At 41.4% G+C, this 21,798-nt stretch overlaps 1 long non-coding RNA gene across 1 annotated transcript; it reads right to left on the minus strand.

The window, feature by feature from the left end:
• Positions 1–4,450: 4,450 nt before the first annotated feature.
• LOC105355077 lies at positions 4,451–5,510 on the minus strand. Its single transcript, XR_909587.3, has 3 exons — positions 5,189–5,510; positions 4,846–4,947; positions 4,451–4,585 (listed from the first exon to the last, which is right to left on the minus strand). It is a non-coding gene; the product is annotated as an uncharacterized LOC105355077 (long non-coding RNA).
• Between the last annotated feature and the right edge of the window lie 16,288 nt (positions 5,511–21,798).

The raw sequence follows: 21,798 nt of genomic DNA on the forward strand, positions 1-21,798 counted from the left end.
TCTAAGACTGTCGTGGTGCCTTTAACACCGTCAGTTAGAGCGAGCAGGCAGGAGGAAGAGAGCAGCGTGTATGCAGCTGTGAAGCCGACCAGACTCTGTTATGGGATGGAAAGTTTTCCTGGAAAGACAGCCAGTGGCGATCTCGTAGCGGACACATGAATGCCCCCCAAAAAAGGCTTTTTTTCCCCTAGACTAAAACCACCCATTTCCGCGTCAAATGAATTAAATTTGCATCAGGGCGCCCCTATTATCTTGTCATCTTGCTGCTACGATGACCGTATGTTGCGCTGTCTGTGTAGAACACACTGGAGCTCCCCTCCAGCGTTCACGTGGGGGAAAACAAAGAACAGGTAAAGAGGCGGGGGCGGGGCTTAGACTCACAACTTAAGATTCCAGACGCGAAACAAACTGACAGCCGCTTCATCCATAAAATTAATATAATTTATTGGGTTTACTGGATTTAAAGAAGAAAAATAAATAAATAGAAAGGAGTCTGCATCAAAATGAGTTTGTTTCCATCATATCACTCATCTTAACTCTGGGTGTTTGACAGAGGGAAAAGTCTATTCAAGGTTGTGGAAAATGGACAAACAATCAAAGGAACAATCACGCTCATAATAAAAATTAAAATAAATAATTAAATTAATATCAAAACAACATTGTGAATCAATGCAAACATTGCTAAATGAACTATCGTGATATGTCAGCAAAAACATTTTTTCAAACACCCCTACTGTTGCGGCTCTTTGTGCTTTCATTTCTGTGGGAAACAGATACAAATGACTCATTGAAAGGTACAGGATGCAAACCCCTGAGCCATGCGATTGGCAAGATGGTCCACACACCCGGCTGCCCATCTGTCTCTTTTGAAATTGATTGTGTTCATTCTGGTTTAGTTTAGTTTATGAAATGAGTCTTTGCTGGTTTATAATCGCCAAGCATTATTGGATCTTCGACTGTACTCCAACCTTACTCTACGTGGTTGCCACGGACATTGTACCTGGCCTCCGCTACAAGCCAGAGTGTCAAGGTGCCTCTGTCAGTTCTCCTCCCCCTCCCAGCTCTGTCCTGCTCCTGACTCACCAGCTGTGACTACTCATCTCATCAAACCACCCGTGCTACTTAAGGAGACCCAGATCCAGCATTCATCGCCAGTTTGTTAACCCTGATGGTGCCTAGTCTCTCTGAGCTCTACGTCTGGTCCCCTTGTCTCGCACCTTGGCTAACCTTGTCTTTTTGTGCCTCAGGAATCTCATGTCACGAGAGTCACCTGAGTCTTAAACCACCTTGAGCAGCAGCTGTCCTCCTGGTTACGCTGAAGCCTTCCTTCCTTCCAGATCCTCAGCCTAATCGCTCCTCAAGAACTCCAGCTACGCCACTCATCAAGATCTCCAGCCATGCCAACTCTGGTTTCTTCACAGAACCTCATCTGGACCTTCGGCCTCGCCTCGACCTCGGCCTCAACCTCGCAAGAACCCCCTACCACGCTAATCCCCAAAACCACGCTAATCCCCAAGACCACGCTAATCCCCAAGACGGATCCCCAAGGGTCCGTCTCGTGTTCGTATCATGACACAGCTGGTTGGTAAACCTGAGATTCATCCTGATGCAAAATGATCCCAGGTCGACTTTTGGATTACTTTTGGGAGGTTCTGTGGCCCGCCGGGTTCTGGATCCAGTGGATGCCTGCCTGGTACCTTTGGTCGGCTTTAAAGAACCCGAACGGAACTGTCGCCAGTACCGGCTTCACCTTAACCTTCGCTGGGGAAATCTGCAGATCTTGAGACCTCTGTGTCAACATGAAAACAGAATAAGGTCCATGTAGCAGCTCCTTTTCCTGCTCCTGGCTTGATTCCAACTGCCAAAGGATCCTGGACTCTGTGGCTCCAATAAAGACTAGGTAACTTAAGTCTAAACCAGAGCCCTGGTTTCAGGCCCTCCACTCCTAGAAGATGACATTGTACCATGTGCTATCTCTCACATGCAAACATCTTTGCTGCATTTTCTCTTTTTCTTTGGTCTCCCAGCTGTCATGCATAAATGCAGAACAGGTACTGACATTTTAGCAGAAAAAAAGTCTGCTAAATCCTTAACAAACTAAGTAAAAATCCTTTAAAGACTCACTCCGATATTCTTTTAATCTATTGTAAAAGCCATTCCTGCAGTCTTTTCATTAAGGTTAGGGCTTTTTTATCCAAAATGTAAACACCTGTGTTTCTGCAGAGCGGCAGAAGATCATTAGAAATTTGATTCTAGGTGGGACTGTTGGAGCAATCACATCCCGCCCCTCATCCATCTTTTTACAGCTTCTCCTGCTAGCTTACAGCCCCTCACACCCCCAACCTAACATTAAAGGTGCAACTAATTTGTAAGTAGATGCAATGGAGCGAAGCAGGGAACTCTGTAGTTTTTATGTCACAAATACAATCTTTTACTAACACCATTTTTTTAGCTGCTCCTGATTCACAATGATTTGAATAAAGAAATACTACTATACTACTAAATACAGTTTTCATTTTAATCTTCTATATCTCCTATCATCATAAAAATATGTTAAAAACACTAAAAACACAATTTTCATTGGAGTGAGTTTTTGAAAAAGGTCAACAAGGAACACATCGTGAGCAGAAAAAATCCACATGAACCAAACTACAGGAATCAGAGATACAGAATGAAAACAATGGAGAACATTCTCCGTTTCATAAACCTAAATGCATTTCAGGTCAATATTTTAAGGGCAGTAATAAATAAATCCCTGTGTTTGCTCTTCAGCTTGATGAGCTGAATTTTAATTTGCTCTCACAATAGAACAGCTCTTTCTGTGGTGATTGGATGAGAGCCCCCTTCCATTTTTTTCCATTACGACACAACGCCTGCATCATTTTCACAAAGTCCCAGACCCCCCGTCTGCAATATTACCCTCCGCCTCGGCTGTTAATGCTAAGCCTCTGTTGTAATTGCACCTTTAGGCTTTTAGAGCAGTGCTTTTCTCACACCGTTTCATCACAAATCACCTCCATCTTTGGAGGTTTAATCATGCCGTATGCAGGAAAATAATCTTGTTGATTAGAAAAGGAGAGTCTTTTAAATCTCTCCCTGTTTTCCACTGATGTTTTCTTTAAACTTAACTTGCTGATTAGCATTCCTGTGGAAGGATGCATAGATGTGGGATGAGTGTCGCTGGGGCTGTTGTCTACAAAAACCACTTTAAATGATTGGTCCTCCTCTCTGTCCTCAACATTTCAGATAAATGGAAGTTCATAGAACTGGATTAATTATGTGATTTTTTATTTTTTTTATTTATTTTTTTTACTTGTCCTGCACAACAGCAGAGCAAGCAGATCACAGCTGAAGGCCTCTCGTGTTGGGCATATTTTACTTTTACAATAGGGGTTCATGAACCCGCCTCACCCCAAGGCGCTCCAGGCCCAATGACCCGACCACTGGAGACCTACGCCGGTGCCCTGATGAGAGGCATGCCACCACCTGGGAGGCAGGCCGTGACAACCCATGGCCAGCCTGTATACTGCCCGCCAGCCCCACCGAGGGCAAACCGGGGAAGCGGCACAAACCGACTGAATTCCAGAAACCCGGCTCGGAAGGCGGACACCTGCGACCAGCAGAAGCTTTACACAGGGCCAGGGGATGGTGAGCCCGAGGACCAGGCTTAGTTGCTTTGAGCAACGATGGAAAAACGGGAGTGGGACCAGAAAAGGGACCCTACCTGCACCTTAGGTGATTTTTTTTTAAATTCCGCTTCGACATTTCATTGTTGACCTTGTCGACCCATTTTATCAAAGGAGTATTTGGCAAAAAAAAAAAAAAAAAGTTACGTAAATTATTTTATGTGGGAATACTTCTTGAGATAGAATATTGTGAAGAACAAAACCTTTAAACCTTTTGAACAAAACCCTAATAGCTCATTTCCATCTGTATAATAATCCACAGGTTATCCCCATGCACCAGACTGTAGCTACTAAAATACAATCTAGTGCATGCATCTTTGCTTTTTAAGCTTATTGTATTTGTACACTGTCCTGATAAGTTACTAAGCTAAACTAAGACTGAAGCCAGTTCACTCTGAATACAGCAGAGGATGGAGCTCCAATGAGGGAGTCGCTGATCATGCAGGTGACACACTGATGCTAAAAAATAAAGAGTTTATTCCAAATGCTGCAGCTGTGTGCAGTATCAGAGCGGAGCAGTCAGGCAGACAAGTTTGAGGAAGGCTAGGATGTATTTAACTTTCCCTCCTTGGTTTGGTGCAGTTTCCTCACGCTGGACCGATAAGAGCAGACTGGGCTGAGTATGCTTGTTAGAAGTCATGCAGTCGCAGAAGCTGGACATTTTGGAGTTTAAAGACTAAAGCAAAGGGATATAGCGGGTTAGGAAAATGAATGGACGGAAGACTAAAACATGGAAGAAAAAAGCAGCATCCAAGCATCAAGTTCTGACAAGACACACATATTTGTTCATCTGATGAGTTTTATTATTTATTGTTGCCATTTCCTAAACTGGCTGAATCACTTCCAGGGTCATGAGGTTGCTGGAGCTAAGCCGGGGGTCACCCTGGTTAGAGATGGCGCTGAAAGAGTCAGAAACAGCAGACCGTCATTCTGCAAGCAATGCAGGAAATTTCGGAGAATTGCCAGAAAGTTGTAAGAATTTTCTCTTTAAAAGAAAATGTTATATGATATTTTAAAAAAAAATGACTAAAAACAGCAAATCTGGCAACATTGAAGAGTTAATGTCTCAGTTTGCAAGGAGAGCTCCTCTAATTCACACCCTCACTTTAAAGAAATGTCCACAGATTCTTAAAGAATTAAAGAAAATATAAAAGCTTACCTTTTAAGAAAGCTTTTTCTCATGGCTCTTAACTGAAAGATGTTCTCTTTCAGTCCTGCTTTGTGTCTCCTTCAAAGCTGGATAAAAATGGCTGCCACACATCTAAAAGCAGAAAAATGGCTCAATTTATGATGCAATAATAAAAAAAGTCATTCTGAAAGGCAGAATTAAGTGAATAAACCAAACATTTCAGAAAAACGTTAAAATTTACCACTTTCTTGCAAATTGACTCGGGACATTTACAGTCAAAACAAGCTTTTTATAGAGTTCTTCTACTAATAAATGAATTGTCAGTCCACTTGAAAATTTCATGTAGGGTGCACTTATTTTTGCGCTCTGGTACCTCTGTCCTGTTGCATCAACCTCCACCACCTTTCCTCTCGCTTGTCACACTCCTGCTTCTCACTATCCCGTGTACCATATTGCAACTGTTTGTCACTTCCTCTGCTGTCAGCTTCATTATGGATGAAGAATCTGGTGAGGACCACGTCTCATCTGCTCTGAGGAGGGAGGCTGACTGTTATGGGGAGACGCACATGCACAAACACGTGCTGTCCATAAGCAGAATTAGGGTCTGCACACCAACACAGCATGGCCTTTCAACAAGCAGTCACACCCGCTCACACTGTGTCCTATCACAAACCCAGTAGAAGACATGCAGTCATTGTAAAATTTGCTGGGTCTGTGACACAGTGCTGCCACCCCCTGGTGTCTCTGCATCATTACAGCAAGCCTCAGACAAAACCATTGTGAAGATATCAGTTTCTTTCCTGGCTGATGTAAAATCTGTCAGTGAACTCGAATAGAAATCAACTGCTAAAAGTTTATGTAAAATTTTAACAGAAAAATACAACATATTTTACTTTCATTGTTAAAAAAAAGAATAAAAGCAGCAGACATTTATACAAATTATTATAAAATTATTTAAATTATCTGTTTCTGCAAGAATTATTTCAAAAATAACCTAAAAATCACAAAAGAGCCTCTTATTCTTTAACCAAAAGCCCCCAAAATGTGTATATTTAATATTTATGAAGTTCATTAAATGGATTAAGTTAATTTATTTCATAGGAGCCATGTGCATTTTTTAAGTGAATTACTGCAGTTTTTTGTTTTTAGAAAACTTAAAAGAAAAAAGATAACAAAAAATGTATCTTCTTACTAAAATAAAATATTGTTTTTGAAAATGTAAATATTTAACCCTGGAGAACCAGAGAAAAGTCTTCTTCTGGGCTTTGAAAAGTTCATTTGAGCAGCAAAAATTAAATATAAAAGCAGAAAAAAAAAGTAAAAATGAAATTAAGATTTTTAAAATAAAGTTTCCCAACCGTGTGGGTTCTCCAGGTTTAAGGTTAAATTTAGGTCAACTGCAACATGTATTAGTCTGACCCCAAAGGGCAAGTAACACACAGTGCAGAGATTTATTTTAGGTTTAAACCTTTGCTGTCCTTACTTTCAATTCTATCTAATCTTTTTCCTAGTTCAGAGTCCAGAATTCTTCTCGACCGTGTCTTGGGAAAAAAAAGGGTGTTTTTGCGGTACGTTTTCTATACATTATTTACAGCCAAGTCCCCCACAGTCCCTGCGAGGCTCAGCTCTCCCTGCAGCCGGCTGCTGTCGGATGTCCTTTCACACTTTATTCTGTGTGTGAAGACACATCCTGACCCCGGTCTTCAGGAGAGTGTTAGAGGTCCTGCATGACGAAAATAAAACATTCTGTGCAGCGAGCAGGAAGCACACTTTATGATATTTGTTAAAACTTTGCATTCCTGCAGTCACATGCTGTGATTTTATTTCAGGCGCTGAAGGGAAGTTGATGTTTTGACTGGGAAAAAATTATGAAAACACAGAAGCTGCTGACTCTTTTTTTAAATTTTTTTTATGAAGGATTAGAATGTTTGGAATTTTTACAAGAGTTTTCCTTGTAACCCTTGTGCTATCCTAGGCACTTTAACATTGGGAGTTGGGTCATCTAGACCCACTAGACCAGGGGTGTCAAACATACAGCCCGCCAGATGGTTCAATCCGGCCCAGTCATGAAGAGTAAAAAATTATAAGAATATTTAAAAAAACAAGCATGTTTCTAGTCTATTCCTGTGGCGAGTTATGATTTTTTTCAAGAAATAACCGAAATGTGCTATTCCGCCACTAGGGGGAGCAAAGGCTGAGCAAAACAGGTGAAAATGCATTTCTTTGTACCTGCCAAAAGTGAAACCTAACGGTTCTGTGTCTGAAGAAGATGTAGTTTGGCTCCCCGCAAGCCCCACTGCTGTTACATTGTTAAAAGAATGATCAGTAGTGACACTCTAATGAAAAAAGAAAAAAAGGGTTGAAGTGAAGTGATGAGCTTTCCAGGAAAAATTGACAAAGTTTTATTTGTTTACGGAGTTGAATGCAAAACCTGTGTGCTTGTTGTGTCATCAACAGGTGGCAGTGCTCAAAGAATATAATATTCAGTACCAGACAATGAGACAATGAGGAAAGTTTCACCATTTGCAGTTAAGGAAAGAGAGGATTTACCAACTAAAAGCTGGACTGAAAAAAAAAAAAAAAACGTCTGCATTTACTGCAGCTGTGACGTCACTGATGTAGCAGTGACAGACACCTTATTGCAGACGAGTTGGAGCAAACATCCAAACCATTTTCAGATACTGAACCTATTGAAAAATGCTGAAGGCTGCAGAAGTCTTGTTCCCAAAAAGCGGCCTGTCCAGGATTATGATTACAGATACAACATCTCTGAGGAGACTTGGGCGCCATATTAAGGAATCCAGTCATTTATTGTATTTTCGGTCACTATTAATGAAAGCACAGATACAGATATTGCACAACTGTGCATATTTATTAGAGGTGCTGAAGCCGTCATGGCAGAGTTTCTTGAGTTGATGGACACAACAACAGCTGATGACATAGTCAGCTCTCTAGTTACTGTGCTGGACTATGTTGGAGTGAACTGGTCATGTGATGTTAGTCTGGTCACTGATGGCGCCCCATCAAAGGTCAGGAAGAAGGCAGGTGTTGCCACAAAATTCAGGCAGAAACCAGGAAAAAATTCTTGGACATTTCATTGTGTTTTGCACACTTGAATGACTGTAAATATGTTTATGCACAGGATCTGAATCCTGATAGTGATGGCTGGCTGAAGTTTGAGGAGAGAAAGGAGGTTAACTCCAAAATCTTGTTATGTTCGCAAATGTTTGCAAGTGTAATTTAGTTTAATTAATCATTGATTTGCACATTTACATTTTTAGGCAGGTGTTTCATTTTTTTTCTGTAGCCCCTCTTGGGTTTATTATAAGGATTGCTTCAGTGTCAGATGTAAAATATTCAGTCTGTGAATATTGAATAAACCATTTTTTTTAAGTGAAATGCATTTTATTTTACATCCATTGGCCTCTGTGAATGAATGTGTAATGATAAGTGATTAAGCTACCATGTTGGTTGAGGCATTTTTTCCAACTGAGTAAAAGAAACAAAAAAAATGTGTTTTTTGCTTTTTTGTTATTGGTCTGGCCCACTTGGGATCAGATGCCTTAAATGCGGCCCCCGAACCAAAATGAGTTTGACACCCCTGCACTAGACAGTGCGCTGAACCTTTTTTCTTCCACCTTTGTCATGGTGGGGAGAACACGTCAATGTAAGGGTGGGGACATAGGATAGCACAAGGGTTAAACAAGTTGGATTTGATTTCACAATAAATTGTGGTTCTGTTCCAGGTCCCCAGTTGGGATTTGAACTGAGGACTATTTTGCTGTGAGTGCTGACCACTGCCCCACTGCGCAGCCGCTTTAAAACCTAAAACATAAAAAAGCTTAACAGATAGTATCGCCATTTAAATGAGCCCTTTTCAACCCTAGAAATTATATATACCGTAAATTCCGGACTATAAAGCGCACCCGATTACAAGCCGCACCCACCCATTTTCACGTGTTTAATTAGTTTTATACATACACAAGCCGCGTCAGAGTACAAGCCGCGCATGTGTTAGGCAAAATTGTCATCCTGACAAATCACGCCCAGCATCCCAGAGTGAGTGCAATTCATTAGCACATTGTGGGTGGTGCCAGCTTTGCCTCTGGCTCATGTATTTGAGTGTGTCGACATCTGTCAAACAGCATGGAACTCTATTCTGTTCACAAGTTCCTCAGTTATGGTGTTTTTATTTCATTTTTTTTTTACATATTGACAATCTAGGTATCATACATAAAATTACAAACAGTAACCATATAATCAACATTACATCCCTCAGTTATGATGAGGAAATTTACATCCGCGATTCCACATTTCCCATGAGTCTTAGGGGCTAAAGGCGGGGCCAATGCCCGGCTCGCCATACTGTTGTACGTGTTTAAGAATGAGCAAGTATCAGCAGTGCATGGAGGGGTGAACGGGTAAAGCTCTCCTTCCGCTTGTGTCGCGGCAGCGTTATGGGAGTAACAGGGCTGGTTAAAAAACACACCGGTAAAATACAGCAGCGGCGACTGAAAAGCGCGCGCCTCAGCGTGATACGCGCGCCTCAGTGCGGCGCGTGCGTCAGAATTCAGAAGCCTCTGCACTCCGCGGACGCCTCTGCGCTCCGCTCCCGCCCCGCGCGCTCCTTGTCTCCCCTTCCTATCTACTCCGACACCTCTGGCCAGGGCGGCTTCAAGGAGGAGCACTTCGTCCACGTTGCGCCGGTGGATGGAGCAAATCGTTTCTGTGCAAAGCAATCGGACTTAATACTGTACGTTTTGTGTATGAGGGGCGGATGCGTTGTTACGTGTGGGAGCCTTCAGACTGCCATCGGCCCCGCAGCTCAATCAGCAGGAGAAGATGTCTCCAACTCACACGGAGGCTGTGAGTTTTTCAAAGCAAAATTCCGCTTTTACGGTTTCCTTAGAAACCGTAAATGGAGTGTAAATTCACTCCATGCGCTGTTCTCTCCGTCACGCAGCAAACCGGCTTTTCCAAACCCGTTGGTGACGGTGGACTTTTTTACGCTGCTTTTAACGATTGCTTTTAACTTGAAAGCTTCATCATATCGTAGCGGCGATCACGTGCACGTTGGGTCTAATGGCCCCAAAGGATTTTGGGATGCGGCCGGGCATGCGTGTTTCATTTTGTTGAACCATGACTGAAGTGTCTAAGACCTGAAGTCAACTCCATGCTGTTTGGCTGCTTAGAGGTGTGTTGAATATAAATGCCTTGTGCTTGGTGTTAGATTAAGAATTCAAGCTATTCACTGAGTTCGAAAGTACGTACATGGCGGCCGCTAATTAAATCCATAAATTAGCCGCGTCACTGAATAAGCCGCAAGGCTGCAAGCGCAGGAAAAAAGTAGCGGCTTGTAGTCCGGAAATTACGGTACATATTTTTTGACCGAAATTGGGAGCGCAGGGGCGATGGGTTGTAAACTTTTTATTTTATTTTATATATTGTTATTTTTATTGTTGCTTTTTTTGCTGCTAGCCAAAATTAACAAACTGACTTGACTTTAAAAGCCCAGAACAATGTCTTTGTTTGGGTTCTTCAGGGTGAAGGAAGCCTAACAGGGCTTCAGCTCCTTAGCTGAAGTGGTCAAATCACGCTGTGACATTAATGAAATGTAACGGAAATGCTTTATTTTTCCTGTGGTTTCATGTCAGCTCGATTTAATGGTATCCAAATGCCTTTACAGTGTTTTACGTTATTGAATGTTTTCTTAAATTAGAGAGTGTTGAACCCCCCCTGAAGTAGCTTTTTCCCTCCATTCTGCAATTACACTCTCTTCACTGATCACATAATTACCACCTGATTAATTTTAGGTATGAGCAGGTCAACAGGATGCTAATGGGAGATGATAGCTTTGTTTACCAGGAGACCTCAGTCAGTGAGTGTGCAGGAGACGATGCATGAACTTCTGGCTTTGAATTGGATAGCTGCTAATGTTGTGTTCCAGTCACTAATGTGTGTGTGTGCCGATGCACTTAATTCTTGAACCAAATGATTGAGATAATTGTCCTCACTGTTCGCTGCATGCTGATGAGAACGACATGTTTGGATCTTTGTGGGGAGTTGTGCTTTCACTCGTTATGAAACATGGCCTCATTTGAAACGTCTTCCAGAAGTTGGCAGCTGTCTGGAAAAGTTGAAGCCAATCAGAGTCTATAGACTCATTATTTATATCGGTTGTAACTGTTCATTTTCTATCAGAAATCTAGAATTTGACAAGAAGTTTAATGTTAGGCTGATAGTGTCACCACAAGACACTTTAAAGCACTTAATACTACTCTGTGCAGACCAACTTGTTGGAAATTTTTCAGTAAAATCTGGCTCCTGTGGAGCTCCAACAACAAAAGTATCGACTCCTGGTTCTAGGATAACTGTGAGAGAGTGGTCAGCAAACCCCATAGAGAATATCTGGAGAATGACAAAAGCATCAACCCCAACATCACAGAAAAGCTGCAGGTCTCTATCAGAACGACCCGGGTTTCCATGACAGCCCAGCAGTAAAACAAATTGGTGACCTTATGCCATGAAAAGTTGTTTTTATGTCCTGTACACTAGAGGAAAACCTTCACTCACATTCAACAATCCAACATAACATCTAATGAAAAGGTAAAGGGAGCAATAGACCTTTATAAAACTCAGAATGGAAGCACTTTAAATAAAAAGACAATTGTTATATAACTGATGCTGGAATTGTTGTCTGATATTACACTTCTTACATTTTAGCATGCATTTAAAAAAAATTCTCAATGTCTTTTGCTAACTGCCGCTTTATAAATGAATTTGAAATGAAGAAATTAAAGGAATTACTGTATTGTACTATAAGTCACAGCAGCCAAAAATGCATAATAAAGAAGAAAAAAGTAGATTATAAATTACACTTTTGTAGGAAAAATATTAAACAAAAATAAAAGAACAAGAACGATTTCATCTTGAAAGGAAAATTATGGAATGTATAATGACATCTGCATGCTTCACTACCGTAAAACACGGATGCCTGTTTAACTTTGAGAAAACTCACATTTACTTTTGTGGAGTTCTTTTAAGCGGATTCCTTGGAGATCCGCCTGTCTGCTTTTTAATGCTTTGTTCACACCGGACATGTATGGCGCTTTCAAGAACGTACTGAACATGGATTTTTGTATGTGCTTTCACCAAAGTCTGTCTCTACTTGACACTAGCGCATGGACTCACAGTTGGAAGAGACTTTGGTATTAATGCTGTGCAAATCTCCATTCAGGCTTTTTCTTTCACAGCTCTATTCCAATGTATAAAATACTTAGTTTCTTTTAATTCTGGTCAACCACAAACCGCCACTATTATTTTCTCCTTCATGATCAATTTCAAACGCCACTTCAAGTCTCTGATTGGTCAAAGTTCCACTGGTTTGACTTTTAACGCGCGTTCAATGGCCACGTGTTTTGTAAGTGCAGCTCAAGAACAGACTGCAAAATTTGCATAAACGCAAGAGTTTTGGACACAGAAGCCCAAAAGAAGTGTATATGTGTGTTTAAATAGACTTTTCATGGAAAAGCAATCATTCCAACTTGGGTTTTTGAGCCCGGTATGAACATAGCATCAAAGAAAACTAGCCATTTTGAGAAGCTTTTGAAACAAGATTTTACAAACTTTTTGCTTTACTGTAAAAAGCTGAGGCAATACGTCTCGTCTGCTTTAATGTGATTTGACTGGAGTCACAGAAAGCCTGATTCCTGCATCGTACTGTTTACAGGTTCTTAATTTGTTTGCCTACAGAGGACACCTTGATAAAACGCCTGTGGGTTAATCTCCAGCCAGCAGTCATGACAGGCTGTCAACAATCAATCCCCAGACCTCATCAGGGATAGCTTCTTTTGGAACACATGTCCTTGCAGATCAATGCTGGTGGTGACTACTGAAGGACAGTTAGAGCCCTGAATTTAGAAACCTCAAAGCTCCTCAGTACCTGATCCAGTACGGACAGGACCGCTAAACTGTGATTTGTCATCAAGATGGTCTAACCACATAAATCAGAGTTCCCATACAAGCTTCCATTATGTATAGAAAATAGAGCATTTTGTGGCTTTTCCCGCTCAGCACTGCAGCAGAAACACTCCATTTTATTTGGTAAAATACAGAAATACCCTCAGAGTACAGAGTGTCCTGATCAAGACTCCCATCATCTCCCATTCTGTCCACACTTGAAAGAAGACCAGTAAAAGATAGGTTGTAGTGAAGTTAAGCAAAACATATAGCACATCTAAAAAACACGGAAAAAGCAAAAATCAGATCCTTAGGAAAAAATAAATCTGGCTGACTAAGAAATAAACAATTGCTGGTAAAAGTCTATGGGACACAAACATATGGATTCGGGAAAATGTAGTTAGATTTAGTCAAAACAAGGATGAAAAATCTACAAAATACAAATCAGGTGAATTCATTCTGACATGAAGTTACGGAAGAATTCCTCCACATTATACGCCCCGGTTCTGATGCTGTCTTAAAATATCTGCCAATGGAATTCCTTATTGCAGGAAAAAAAGACATTCTTTTAAATATTATTTTGCCTTTGAATTAAAAAAAATCTTGGTGAGATTTTTTTCTTTCAAGGCAGGAAATAAGACATTTTTTCTTAAAACAACGTTCTTTTTACTTACCGGTACTCAATTTTTGCAGTGGATCTGGTGGATTCATTCCTGATCTTGTCCATCCTCATCACTCCCACAGAGAAGCTCAACATCTTCTGCACTTCTCTCTCCTGTCTCACTCTCAGTGGTCTCTAAATCATCAAATATGGCTACTCTCATCACTTGAAAACCTTTAATCTGCTAAATCAAATGTGTTAGAGATAAACATGGGTTTCAACTTCAACAATACAACAATTTAGGAGATTAGGACTAATCTGAAAAACCAATGCAATTAATTAATATCTTTCCCCCCAAAGACTTATTAAAATATTAACTTTTCAGTTTATTCTGATTAATCGAGAATGAATTTTTGCTCAAAGACTCTTTATCTCAAACATTTTTCAGATACTTCTCCCTGTAGGTCGATGTTGAAGATTGGTCATCACTTTAGCCCGCCGCTGTCTTAAACATTTTTATTTGAAAAATTATTGATGAAATAAATCAAAATTCTTTGATCAAAGGTGACAAAATGGTTTATATTGAAGTTGAATGTGAAGACTCACGAGTGAGTCACGTCATCCGAGTCAGATGTGGAGCCTCACAGGGGCTCTTTGAATAAGGTGGCATTTTTCAGACAACATTTTATACAATATTTCCAGTTGTAATTATTTTCTAAACACAAATTACACGGTGGAGTGTGCAGAAGGACTAGAGCGTGTATTCGGATTTAAAGAGCAGATGTCTTCTTTTGGGACCAAACTGTTCATTAGCTTGCAGAATGAAGTGAATTTAATTGTGTGCTGTTGGGCTCTGGGCTTAAAGCCTGAAGCAGCTGCAGTCACTACAAAACACACACACACACAGACGCACACAGACACACAACTCCCTTGAGTCAGAAAGTGGGGCAGAATTGGGGCAGTCCCAATAAAGTTGCTTTGCTGTAAATCTAGCCAGATCTAGCAAGTCCCTGTTGGGGGTGCAGACAGAATATCGAAAGGGGTGGGGGGGGGGACTTTGAGTATACTGAGAGGTTGGGGTGTAAACATAAAAAACTATGCTAACTCTGCCATAACTATTGTTTCCTGTGATCCACTTGAATTTTTCTTCGAGGTTTTATGTGGGATGCCATTCCTGACACCCCCCTCTGCATTTACCCGGGCTCAGGACAGTCACAGATGTGACACTGGCTTTTGCCCCTTTAAAGTTATATATTATTTTATGTATTTATTTTTGAGTGAGTGACGGATTCTTAGTTACTTTTATTTATTTATTTTAAGGCTGTCTGTCTGTATATCCAACTCTGTTCTTTATTGTATTTTTAAACATCTTATTTATTAATTTATTACATCCTTGGTTTAGTTTTTGTGTCTTTTTAATTTAATTTAATGTATTTCTTGTCACTTTTTCCATTTACTTATTTTAAAGTTTGTCTATCAGTCTAGCTATTTATTCTTTTGATTTTTTTGTCTTTTATTTCTTTTTTATGTTATTTTTGTCACTTTAGTTTATTTAGTTCTAAACACACAGGGTAGCTGTGTGTTTAATATGACACAGCAGTTGTCATATTTCTTTCTTTGCAATAGTCCTAACAAACGAGTTCATATCCAGGTTTCTTGCCATGGCCTTCTAATGAGCTAAAATAACTACATTTAGTTTTCTTTCATGTGGCATGGTGCAGTGGAAGGGGGTAAGAACTTGAGACAAAGTAGAAAAAGAGCTTTCACATGATGCAGATGATACACCGATTCACAATGGAGTGCCTGAATATAAATTTTACTCAAGCAAAATTTTATTATTTTATGTCTGTTTTTGACCAAAACTGCTGCTTTTTTGTAAATCAATGCTTTTGTCGTACCAGGTCCATCTAGATTTAGGCATGCACAAACTTAGTTGGGTTTTTGTGCACACTCAGAGGGTTTTATTGGTGTTTCTCTTTTTATGCAGGTGTTTCCAAAGCAGGACGGGGAGCAGCAGCTTCTAAAGATGCATCTGCTGTCTGTTTGTGGCTCTATTTACCGTACACACTGTGTTATGAATTAAGAGCCTGATGCTGCTCCGCTTTCCCGCCATCCGGCGACGATGACCCAGACAAAAAACAATAAAAATAGATTAGAGATAGATGGACGGCAGCTCAGAAACTTCGTCAGAGCTCTGCTGTGGCCTTTTGTCTGTTTTGAACCTTTGAGCAAAGCCTGACCCGAACACATGCTGCAGTTAAAAGTTGACTTTGCAAGCATCCATCACTTTGTGAGCGGATGTCAAAAAACGGGAAGGAGTCAAACGTACCCTGCTGATTAAAGTGACCCTCACTGTTGTTATGCTGCATCAAAGTAAATCTGAATGGGAAAAAAAGATTTGATGTTTTGGTGAAAGCTGACAATAGCAGAGGAGACCAATTGGGACTTGGAGCAGAACTAAGAATGGAGCAGTTTGAGAGGCAGCTTGATACATCCTTTTTGTTTGTCTTCATATTTTATTTTGTTTTCTTAAGACAAAAACCAAAAACTAAACTCACTGGCAAAGTCAGCTTCTGAAATGACCTATAGTATACCTTAGAGCCGTGTTTCCCAATCCTGGTCCTCGGGGCACACTGTCCTGTAGTTTTTCAATCCAACCAAAAATGTCCAAAAAAATGTATTCAAAAATGTGACGCTCCTTCCTCGTGTGAGAAGAGCTACCGTCCAAAGTTTTCAACCTCATCGCTACATGGAAGCATTGACTGTATATCTGTGAACCTCATCCAGTCTTGTATATGAAGGCTGAAGGCTGGACCTTCTCCTCCTGCAGGGCTCATCCCAAAAAGGTTTCATTGGATCTCCTTCATTTTGGCTTGGAGAGACTCAGGAGGCCCAAACATTCAGTAAGAGTCTGGACATGACTGCTTGAAGCCCCTGTCAGAAGGGTCTTCAAATCCTACATTCACGAGAGCTTTAACCAGGTACTGAGGGAGGCTGGAAACATGGAGTTTGAGTGCTTGAAGTTGTGGCTGCGAGGCCTTGTTTTCTGTCCTCATGGCAACCCACGAACCTGGAGGTGGTCACTGGAGGTGAGGGAGGCTGTCTAGCTCAGTGTTTTTCAACCTTTTTTGAGCCACGGCACACTTCAACCTTGACAAAAATCCCGCGGCACACCAGCATCCAAAAAAAAAAAAAAAAAGAAATTCATGGTCTGTATTGATCGACAGCCCCCCCCCCCCCCCCCCCCCCCCCAATCTCACGTGCATTTTTTTGATAATTGTGGCCGGAAAAGCAGGAAGTTGCGGCTGTTTTTTCTAAGAGATGAAATGAAAGTTAAATTAAAAAATTTAGAAACTGTTTGTTTGTTGTGGTTTCAAGGCGTTTCTCAAGGACAACTCATTGTGCGCTGGGACACTGGCCCTTTAAGCCAATGCATCATGGGAGATGTAGTGTGAAAACTGCCGAAAAAACTTGCAGAAAGACTCGCATCTCTGAGCTTCATTGTATTGTCCACTTGTTCCATGGTCTGACACCGGACTCTGTGGAAAGCTACACCGCTAAAGAAGAGCTTTAGCTGGTATTTTTGTTAGAACTGAGCGACTTTATCAGCAGAATTAAGAACAAGGAAGTGAAGACTTTAACCACTTCTGATTGGTCAGACTGATGACATGTGATTAAGCCTTCAAGAATGATTGGTGGAGACAGTTAAAGGGGCGGGACTTTTCCGCAAACTGTCATAGCTGCAGGTAAATCGCGGTAACATCATTCTTATCAAAATGTCTTTAATAGAATTAAATAAACCCAAAGAAAAAGTAATTTTAAGATCTTTTATATTCCTAACTACTCAGTGTTTTATCAGGGCCAGTTTGGATGAACAAAGAGCTGATTTCCTGGAGATGGGAAATGTTTTTAGATCAGTTAATGATTAATGAGGGCAATTTCCCACGGCACACTTGACCATCTCCCACGGCACACTAGTGTGCCGCGGCACACTGGTTGAAAAACACTGGTCTAGCTGAAGAAAGAGTCCAGTAAAATCGTGTTGTGGGACTCCCAGAGCAGTTGATAAGTCTTGGCCACACATGCAGCCTCTGTAAAGGCTCAGTCAAACTCATGGAGGTGGTCCACCCTGAAAACCTCGTCTTTGGATGCTCTGGGGCTGAATGACTTTCCGCCACGCTGTGTGATCCTTTAGAGATGGGGAGAGTAGTTCCAAGTAGAGTCACTGCTCCTCCACCTCAAGAGAGGCCAGATGCAAAAGCTCAGGCATCTCTTTTGGATGGCTTTGTGCTGGAGGAACTGTGTCTCCCAGCTAGCTTGAGAATGCTTTGGGGTTCCTCCAGGAGAACTGGAGGACATTTCTGTGAATCTCTGAGAGACTGCTGCCCAGCTCCAGATAAACTAGTATAATTAGAATTGTTTTTTTTTGCTCTGAAAATAGAACAACTTGAATTCTGCTGCAAATTTACATTAAAATTATTCTATGAAAGCAAAATTTATATGAAGTACAGATTCATCAAATCATAATTTAAATGATGCTGTTGTTTCTGTTTTCTAACTTGAAAATGAGTGTATTTACAGGGTTAATTATATCAAAATCATAAACTTTTCTTCAAACTAACTTTTCTTCTTTGGTGCGTAATTTGTACCGGCAGACCCCTGATTTAGAAATCTCCGTTTTAAGCGTATAAAGCTGATTTTCTCAAACATGAGCTCAAGAAACTTTTTTGAAGCCACGCTGGTTCAGCTGATCAAACCACCAGGGGGAAGCATCTTATTCAAGATGTTGACACATTGTGCTATCCTTTGGGATCCAGATGACCCGATCCTTACATTGAAATGTTCTCCCTACCATGACAAAGGTGGATAAAGGTGAAGAGGATTTCATGTAATCCACGGACACCAGTGAAGATCACAAATCATTGAAGAAAAAGGTTTAGCGCACTGTCTAGTGGGTCTAGATGACCCAACTCCTAATGGTAAAGTGCCTAGGATAGCACAAGGATTACAAAGACCATAGCCAAATCCGAATTCTTCCCCTACGGCTTCTCCCTACCCCTACATTTAGCCCTCCAAACGGAGAATTATGGGAAAATAGTTTCTTCTGATCCAGACGTCACTCTCACTCGATTACGTCATCCATATTCGCAGGTCAGCTACGTTAGTGCGAAGCTGCCGGCGCTGGGAAAATACATAACATCAGTTTTATAACTTTAAAAAGTAATCCTAAAAGAAAAAGTCATTACTCATAATTACATGTAAACGTCTGTGTTTCAGAGCAGACAGAAATGAGTTTCTCCGGCGGAAGGATACAGAGCCCACCGCCCTGTAGTTTTCACCTTCAAATAACTATGTGGGACAGCCCTACCCCTCTAAATGCCCCTACAATTGGAGGTGAAGGGAGAAGCCGGGGGGGGGGGGGGGGGATTCGGATTTTGCCCATGTTTCTGTGTTTGTAGAATTTTTCAGATTCTAACTGCACCCCTCTGCTTTTTTTCAGATTCTAACTGCACCCCTCTGCTTTAATGTGGGTTTTTATTATTTTAAACCACAAAAGGCAGAGAAGAAATTAGACATTGAAAAAAGTTCACATTTTTAATGTATTTAATCCATTTCCATTGTATCCCTTTTCTGTTAAGATTACTGTTGGGAAAAGGCGGGGAACACCCTGGAGATGGTCACCAGTCTGTAGCAGGGCCATTTATTTAATCATAAATGGGAAGTGTGATCTGCTGTGACCGTCTCCCACATGCTGGAAAGCCTGATTTGTTTCTGACAAACCGTCTTTTAAGTATAATTTAGCAGCCATTTTCCTGATACGGTGACATTTTTCCTATTATTTTGAGCACATTTGTGACACTTGTAGCTGGCCGCTCTTTCTGTTCAGAAATAACTGCTTTCATTTTGATGTAAAGTTTGTTTTTGTTAAAGCTGATTTCTGAAGAATCAGTGGAGTCTGAAAGTCTCATTTCTTCTCTGTTGCTCCTTCAGTGGCTGTCTGAATGAAGAGCATTTCATTTGGACTGATCATCTCAGTTCTGCATTTCTCTGAAGCTCCTGTGTGCCATTTTGACTTAAATCACATTTGTATAAAATATTTGAAAAGCAGTGATGCCATTCATCCAGCTACCCCACGCTTTCCTTTTAGATTTTCCCTTTTAAGGTAAGTAATTACCTTCCATCTTGTCTTTTATCTGCGCTTCCCTCCCCTTCATTCTCGCTGTCGGCCACCAGGGATTTACTGAGATGTGTTGGGGAAGCGTGACCCCAGGTGTGATGGGGGTGGGTGGCAGTAATTGGATTACAACAGCTAGTTAATCAAGATTAACGAGTTGGGAAGGGACAAGAGGCAACAGAGCAGCAGTCCTGCAGAGGCGCTGCCTGCTGACACCCTCCTCTCACTGTTCTGCTGTGGAATTTGTGAATCTTTTATGTTACTGTGGTTGTCATGTGGCAGTTAGAAAGTTGGAAACTTTTGGGCCCAAACTTTCTGCATGACACCCTGCAGACTGTCCATGACAGGCCGCCCTCCGCTGTCTCCTCGCAAGTATTTTTGTGCACAAACGGTAAACAACAACCTTTGTGACACTCACTGACAGAGGTGGAGGGACCCCGAAAAAGACATCCAGAGGCTACAAAGAAACTTTGGAGTCTGGGGGAAATTACTCATCACCTGGCCCAGGTCTAGGCATGGGCAGGGGGGGCAAATATAAAGTTTAAATGACTGAACTATCCCCGTAAAGGATTGCGAAACGCAGGACTTCCATTATTCTGTCTCTCGTTGCTTTGCCACGCCTTCATAATTCCTGGCCATTGACTGAAGAGATCCTTAAGGCCCGTACACACCGGGACGAACATTCGCCAGGCGTTATTCGCCAGCGTTTTTCGCCACGTTTTTTGTGTTCACACCCAGGCGATTTTCGCTGACGATGAGCCGAGCGAACATGCAATTTCATTCCCTGACATTAGATGGCGCTTAATGTAAAACAGAAATACTCCTGTACACAAGGTGGCGCTGCGCAACTTTACGCTTCTTAAAGTCGCTTTTCACTCAGAAGAAGAGAGCAAGTACTTACACGCTTGTCAGAATAATACAAAGAAAACATGAATATTTCAAGCACCAGTTGCTCCAACTGGTGCTTGGTTCGGGGATATTTTAGAATGTCCGTCATTATTTCTTCGCGGCAGTGTAGACGCTACTCGGCGTCTATCTTCTTCGCTTGTATGTGTGCTCAGCAAGGCAGTTTTGTGTTTGAGCGCCCCCAAGTTGTGTTTTACTGTAACTTCAGAAGCTCCAGACACGTGTGCAAAAGCGCCATTCTCATTGGTCGAATAGATTTCGACGCGAGGCGTCAAAAAAAAAAAAAACGAACCCGAGGCGTTTTTTTTCTTTTGACACGTGGCGTTTTTCGCGTCGGTGTGCACACTCTCGTTGGTGCCCTTTGTTTAGTCACGAGGCGTTAAACGCCGACGAAATTCGTCCCGATGTGAACGGGCCTTTAGTCACCTGGTTTTGTTTGGAGCAAAAATCTCTGGTAGATGGAATCTGAATACAGACCAAACGCAAGGTTCAGGACTCGATCTGGACCAAATTAAGCAGCCCCGGTCCGGACCAATTGACTTTTCCCGTCTGAATACGCCCTTAAACTGACATTGTTGTGAGCAAAAACGTACCAGATCACCCAACATATTATAATTAATACTCTTCTGTTTGTTATAAAAAATTTTTTCAATTCAATTCAATTCAATTCAACATCAATTCTTTGATGTGGTGGGCTTTTACAGGGTTAAATATATTACCTTCAATAACTGCAAATGCAGGTTTTGTTGTTTCCATTTCTTTTCTTGCATAACAGAAACATAACGTGTGTATGGTTTTACTGGAACCACCTTAGAGGAACGGGGTCAGCACAGATGCTGAGGCAAACACGAACGTTCACCTTTGGATGGAAGCGAAGAGGGGCTGGACTCCTGATGAGCTCAGAGGGGGGCGGCATCTGATGAAAACAGACAGCTGATGAGAGGCGCTCTGATCTGACGCTGCGCCCAAAGAAAGAACAGTTTTCAAGTATCAGTCAGCCACAACGCCACACTCAGAACCCACCAGAGCGGCTCAGACTCTTGAGGATGAGTAAGTCCGATGGTGAGCCTCTTGGGTGATCTAATGAACCCACACTCCATACTGAAGACAGCACAGCTACATCTGATGGACAAGGAGGATTCATTCCTTTAGAAATCACTTCTCTCACTGGAAAACATGGATTTGTTTGGAATATTTTTGGACAAAAATGTTGCAGTTAAACTGAATAAATTAGAATTTTCTTTGAAGATTCCTGTTGTTTCTAATCCCTTTTAAAACTTTTAAATTCTGGGAAGGGGATGATTTCTGACTCTTTTAGTGATGTGAATCTTAGAAACTCTCA

This window comes from Oryzias latipes, chromosome 11 (assembly GCF_002234675.1).
Source record: "Oryzias latipes chromosome 11, ASM223467v1".
Classification (NCBI taxonomy): Eukaryota; Metazoa; Chordata; class Actinopteri; order Beloniformes; family Adrianichthyidae; genus Oryzias; species Oryzias latipes.